The sequence below is a fragment of the Pollicipes pollicipes genome, unplaced genomic scaffold (assembly GCF_011947565.3).
Source record: "Pollicipes pollicipes isolate AB1234 unplaced genomic scaffold, Ppol_2.1 Scaffold_5724;HRSCAF=6776_pilon_pilon_pilon, whole genome shotgun sequence".
Lineage (NCBI taxonomy): Eukaryota > Metazoa > Arthropoda > Thecostraca > Pollicipedomorpha > Pollicipedidae > Pollicipes > Pollicipes pollicipes.
In genome coordinates, this window is record NW_023596746.1 from 5415399 (window position 1) to 5422229 (window position 6831).

A 6831-nucleotide genomic window follows, 5' to 3' on the forward strand; every position below is an offset into this window, starting at 1 on the left:
CTGGGAGGGGCGTGAGTGACCCTCGCGGAGGACGGCGCAGCGCGCTGTCGGACCTGGGAGGGGGCGTGAGTGACCCTCGCGGAGGACGACGCAACACGTTGTCGGCGCCGAGAGGGGGCGTGCCTGACCCTCGCGGAGGACGACGCAACGCGTTGTCGGCGCCGGGAGGGGGCGTGCCTGACCCTCGCGGAGAACGACGCAACGCGTTGTCGGCGCCGGGAGGGGGCGTGCCTGACCCTTGCGGAGGACGACAGACCGCACTGTCAGCGCTGAGGGGTCACTGGGGTCACTGCCAGCACTGAGAGGCCTGAGGGGGCGCTGCCGACCCGAATGTCGGCGCTATGGCCCAAGGACTTCACCGTCTGCCTGCGGAGGTTGTTGTCATTGCTGTGGACAGCAGCACGATACGGTGAGGATCTCGGCATGTAATACCATACGTCTGGTGAGGATATCCAACTCGCGTCTAAGGGCGCCAGTGTTAGCAGTGTGCCGTCCCCGGCCGCTACCAGCATCCAGCCTGGGCTTTAAAACCAGACGCCTTCACAATGGGAGGTTGGTATGGACTTTAAGCACGATAAGGATTATCTGCTAATGCATATGTGTTTTTCTCCGGTCCCAAAATCCTCAAATAGATACACTAAAGGGAAAACATCGGTCTAAATGAACACGTGTCTGGGTGACCGGTGGAAAACAACGCGCTTGGGTGCAAGGGTCAAGTTAAAGAGAATGTTCCATATTTGAAGATGTTGAACCAATCATCAGATATAAAGAGATAAGCTCACTTAAAGGTGAGCTTATTTCACACTGACATACTGTTAAGTATAAAAACTGCTCTAGACGCACAAGTTATCCGTTTAGTAAATATGTCCCTCAATACGTTATTGGCTGCGTTATCGTACCTCGTACAACATTGAGAGCCCATTGATGACCGTTATGTCTGGAAATCGCGATCACGAGCGCCAGATATGAACGACTCAAGAACTATATCTTTCTTGACCGTATCCGCCGCATGCGTAATGGATTGGCAGAATTTGAATGACGTCATGATGGCATTACGGATGCCTGGGTGACCTTGAAACAGTCTGCACAAAATCACTTTTGCGGGCGTGTAGTCCGGAAACTCGAGAGTCTTAAGCTTTAAGAAGGACGGGGTTGCGAACTGCATCGAATGATCTTCAAGATGGTGATTTCAGTTTAAAAACCCCGGGCAAATGCGGAACACTTTCTTAAACTCACCCTGAGATCTCGAAAACTAACAGAGCTAAAAGCATAAAACTCACAGCCTACATATGACTATATGCGGCATTCTGCGGAACAAACTTCAGGTCCATAGGTCGTGACCTTCTGGGAAAATAAGATCGCACGATACCAAATTTCAAGACCGGTGTCCGAAGTGCCTACAGACTCCTCACATAACCAGCTTAACCTAGAGAGCTTTTCCTAAGCAAAAGATGACTAGCGTTGGTTGTGAGATCAACAACCTCATCTGACCCTTAGAAAGTCAAAATGACCAAAATTTCTTCTTCGAGACTGAGTATTACTTTGGAGTATTCTACGGGGGAGATGCCCGCTGTCCGCTGCATGCTTGTGAAGGTTGAAGCAGCCTTCAGCCAAATGCGATCTACGTTGCGAACCTTACGACCTTAAATACGTGTAGGCCTATGCTCCTGGCAGGCCGCATACGTGTGCACACCTGCGCGTTGCCCACGTACACGCACTGCAAAGCGGTTGTGAACCTTTCAGTGAATTACAAACGCAGGTGTTTATACACACCATGAAATGCACTTCGTAATATCTTTAAAGGCACTTTGCGCTAGCAAAACATCAGATGACTTTAGATCTGGGTAAGTTGTTGTGGAATTGGTTACATCGAAGTAGCTCCGAATTCTACACGACGGGGTTCTAATTTTGTAGAAGCAGTCTGGGTTATGTGCGGTAGCGATGAGCTTGGAAAATCTTCAGATGACTACTTTCAATACCCGCATTTATGCCAATTTATTTTTGCAAAGTGAGGGAATCGAACGTGAACACCACCGGTCGGGTGGGATGGAAAATCGTCAGTTGAGCCTTGACTTTTTTTCAAAGAATAATTTCCACACGTTGCGGCGCGGCTACCGTTAAACTTTGCATGGTATAGGCATCTAATAGCACATCTTGACCTGCAGCAGACCAAAGTTGGGCTATGGCTGTCAACGAAGGCAATGCGTAGGGAACCTTTCAAGCTAAGAAGACAGTAAAGTGTTAGACGAAGCCACAACAGTTTGAACGACGGCTTCTTATACGATAAGACTATTCAGACTGGGATCCCAACAAATTTCGCTGGTCCTTTGGACATGCACAGTTCAAATCAAGTTCAAGAGAAACCGTGGTTTTACGGGATACCTGGCCTTTCGCTGGCTTGTTTTTGCTCATTTTGAAGTCCTTGATCATAGGGATGTCAATAGATTACTCTGTTGACCTTAATAAGGTCAGTGGAGATTACTGACCAACGTGGCCTTACTTAAAATTTTGCCCTGAGGAACATGCCGCCCACGGTAGTTCCTGGTGATGATTGCGCCCCGCAGCTCCGTCCTGCCCGTCCCTGCGCTCCTCGCAGCACTACCCGACCCCCGCGTATTCCTGAGCCCCACAACCCCGCCCCGCCAGCCCCTATGGCCCCGCAGTCCCACCTCACCTGTCCTGAGCTCCCGTAGCCCCGCCCTGTCTGTCCCATTGTCCCCACAGTCCCACCTCGCCTGTCCCTGAGCTTCGCAGCCTCGCCCCGCCTTTCCCTGTGCCCCCACAGCCCCACCCCACCTGTCCCCTGTCTTTGTCCCGCCTGACTTTGGGGTGACGACAAAAGCTGAATAAATCGATCATCCCTCACCATTCGAGCATGGAAATTCCTGCATGACAAAAAAACCAGAAACTGAAAAAGCGCGATAAGGGTTGTTTGTTACACATGTACCTTCGTCATCCAATAAATAACGTTTATAGCATTCGGTCGGGCAATGCTAAGCCTGAGGACGGCGAAATGAAGGCAGGGTTTCGCTGATCGCATGCGCCGTAATCCAGAACACCACTGAAACCCCGCGTCTGCCGAAACACGTCGCTGCTAGCAAAGGCAATGCCTAACGAAAGGACACGCAGATGGCTGGATCTCGAAATAAGCCCGCTCAACTTGGGTAACCCACGAGGGAAACACTGTAGCATGTGCCCATCATCACCAGGTGCGTCAACGTTGACGTGTGTGTGGTGTGCATTGATGCACCTTCTTACTCCCGACCCTTTCCGATGATTTAGCACTTGTACCTGTGAAGGATAGGAATACCCTCACTAAGTGCATATTGGAGATAACTAGATAGCGCGCCTACCTGTACTGAAAGTGGCACACGCTTGTGCTTGCAGCACGCTGTGAAATATCTCACCCCATAAACCGCTGCAATACATTAGCAATGCATGCCGCCTCAAACGGTTCCATCGCCTCCTTATCGCGTTATCTCATAGATTGGAGCTGAGACATGGGCTTTACCGCCTCAAAGTCATTCATCTACTGGTGCATTAGCGCTTGTGGGCTGTGGAGTGCTGTACTATTCATATGCAATTATCATAAACATTTGGAGCCAGAGGTTGCATCACGGGCCTGGCCCTGTCACAACTCACCGTCATCCGTTGGCTGTTGCAGCTACCGGTCGAAATGTACATCACCCCGGTGTGGCCACGGCAAAACTGGCCTTGTATGCAAAATGCGTCGAGGCATGTGTTGGCACTCACCGGAGTAAGAGGATTGTAAAAAGTGCGTGGATCAAGTCCGTTTTCAGAATGAGCGTAATCAGCAAACATGTGTTAAGCTGTCATGATAAGTGGATGTGCATCACGCCTCCCGCCCCTCCACCCCCATGTGCACTTTTCCTCGCCCCTAGTCTGTCATTGCATCAAAGAGCACCGTACTGTTGCAGGCCAATATGTTACCTGCAAAGAACTAATTCACATATACTAGAGGCAAGACAACACGACGATGAAGCGCAAAGACGATGAGCATAGGTGTTGTAGGACGGAATCAGGAGAAAGTGCGTGGTGACTGGCATGAAAATCCTGAATATCAACTGAAGACTGGTAATGGTCCAGAAAATTCACCCAGCCACCTTGGCGGGGGCGTTATTAACAAGTGCTAAACAGCCAGATCGAGCTCACTGTCAGTAATGCTTTATAAATCGCAGCGCGCATGTTACGAGATTAACTAACACGGGGATATGAATTCAGTTCCAGATAGCTACAAAGGAATCGTACATTGGCATTGAAAATTTACCCACGCTTGTTTTTGCCCACCTTGACACAACCTTTTTCAGAGATATGAGCGAGAAGACATCACAATCAAAATTGCCTCCAGGTATCCTAATCACCATATGCAGCGCAAAAACTGCTGGCCCTCTATCCGTGTCACCATGGACGAAAACTCTGACAGGCATTTAATCGATGCAGTTCGAGTGGCTATCGTAATTTGCGCCAAGGTGATCGTCTTAATATTGACTCGACAAAATGTTACCTTACTACCATTTGCGATGGTTTAAATCATTCTATCGTCGTTCAAATGGGATCATTCAATTCCTATCAGTATTCATCGCGTAACTACATTCCGTAAAGAGAGTATTCCGACGCTCCCACCTCGAGCCAGGTTGATCTCACATAAATACGGCACGCAGTCTTTTAGCAGCTCTTCGATGAAAATGAGGCCATCGCACAGCGCAAGTTTACGACAGAAAAGACCAGGTCTTGATCCCATGTAAGGATAAAAAAGACAATAATACGCTGATGGGTGCAAATGGAGCGTGTACACGTCAACGGCCATGGCGCTTAAGCCATAGAAATACCAGTGGCACTGACGATGAAACGATGGGGAACAGCCATAACACTCACGATCAGAGGGGTCCACCCGGCTCGGCGCCTCTGCGCTGTGCTCCTTCTAGTCAGATCAGGTGCAGACCCAGCCGACTTTTATCCCTTGTCGCGTCATAAACCAAATGTATGGCGCGAGCTAATATGCCCGGCCGTAATAGTGCTTGAGGAGGCGGAGGGAAGGGGGAGGGTTGCGGGCTGACCGCTGGCTCCTGCGGCATGAAGACAAGTTGTGGTGGTGACGCCATGCGATGAGCCTCTTTGGCAGGCGCTCATGTCGTAACGTAGTAACAAATTGTGTGGTATTTGATTTGTCAGCAAATACGGTCCGTACTGAATGAAGTACCAAAGTCCTGTGATATGGACTACCTGAGTACCTCCGATCTTCCGCCTTGGCACCGGATTCTCTGCCCTCGTCCTGGACTCCTGGTCGGTCCCCCATCTCTTTGCTCTGAACTTCCAGCCTCTTCGATCTGCCGCCGTTTTCTAGATGTCCCGCCTCGATTCGCACCGCTCCGTCCTCGAATCTCTGTCCCAACGCCCTGTCGCCCTGTTTTGGACCCCCCCCCGTCCCGACGCTCTATCGTCCTGTCCTGGACCCCCCCCCCCCCCGTACCGACGCTCTAGATCGTCCTGTCCTGGACCCACCCCCGTCCCGACGCTCTATCGTCCTGTCCTGGACCCACCCCCCGTCCCGACGCTCTGTCGCCCTGTCCTGGACCCACCCCCCGTCCCGACGCTCTGTCGCCCTGTCCTGGACCCACCCCCCGTCCCGACGCTCTATCGTCCTGTCCTGGACCCCCTCCGTCCCGACGCTCTATGGTCCTGTCCTGGACCCCCCCCCCCCCCCCGTCCCGACGTTCTGTTGCTCCCTCCCCGGACTCACCCCCGTCCCGACGCTCCGTCGCCCTGTCCTGGACCCACCCCACGTCCCGACGCTCTATCGTCCTGTCCTGGACCCACCCCCCGTCCCGACGCTCTGTCGCCCTGTCCTGGACCCACCCCCCGTCCCGACGCTCTATCGTCCTGTCCTGGACCCCCTCCGTCCCGACGCTCTATGGTCCTGTCCTGGACCCCCCCCCCCCCGTCCCGACGTGCTGTTGCTCCCTCCCGGACTCACCCCCGTCCCGACGCTCCGTCGCCCTGTCCTGGACCCACCCCACGTCCCCCACGCTCTGTCGTTCTGTCCTGGATTCTCAGCTACGACTTCCACCGCCCCGTCCTGTACTCCCTACCCCCGGCCGTTCTCTTTCCGTCCTTGACTCTCCGTCCCTGTTCTTCGTCACTCCGTCTGGACTTCCCAACCGGGCTCTCCACCGTCCCGTCCCAGCACCCGCAGCTCGCATCTCTCGACTCGATCTCGGCCCGCCCCGGGAGAGGGCGGCCGCCCGCTCCTCCATCAGCCGCCCAGCGGGGCACCGGCAAGGTGTCAAAATGTTGATTGCGCCCAGCGGGATATCCACGAGTAAAAACGCATAAAATTAGACAAAACGTCGTAAATAGCCAGTGCAGTGCAACAATTCGTCAACACCTTTATTAAGTCGTGGAGCCGACCGCGCGGGGATGGGGTCGCCGGGTCGGCGCGCCGCAGGAGCTCCGTCGCACGGACCAGTGGAGGAGACAATGGCGGTTGTTATTGCCCGTGGAAGAGACATCGAGCAGAGATTATCACAGAGTAGGTGGAAGGAGAGCAGGGCCGCGTAGTGGAGGTATGTCAGCTGGCGATGTGGAAAGTTCCGGAACACTCGATGAGCTGAGGACAGTGGGATATCCCGCATGCGAGGATCTAACCTGTCGCCAACAGAAGACCGTGTCCAGTTGTCTACGATTCACCCCGCCCAACGGCATTGGATATAAGGTGCGGGGCTGCTAGTGGTAGTTCCGTCTTTCTCCGCTGGTGGCGCGACAGGCGCGGCCGCTGGCTGGACACCGTCCCAGGGGGCAGTCGATCACGAG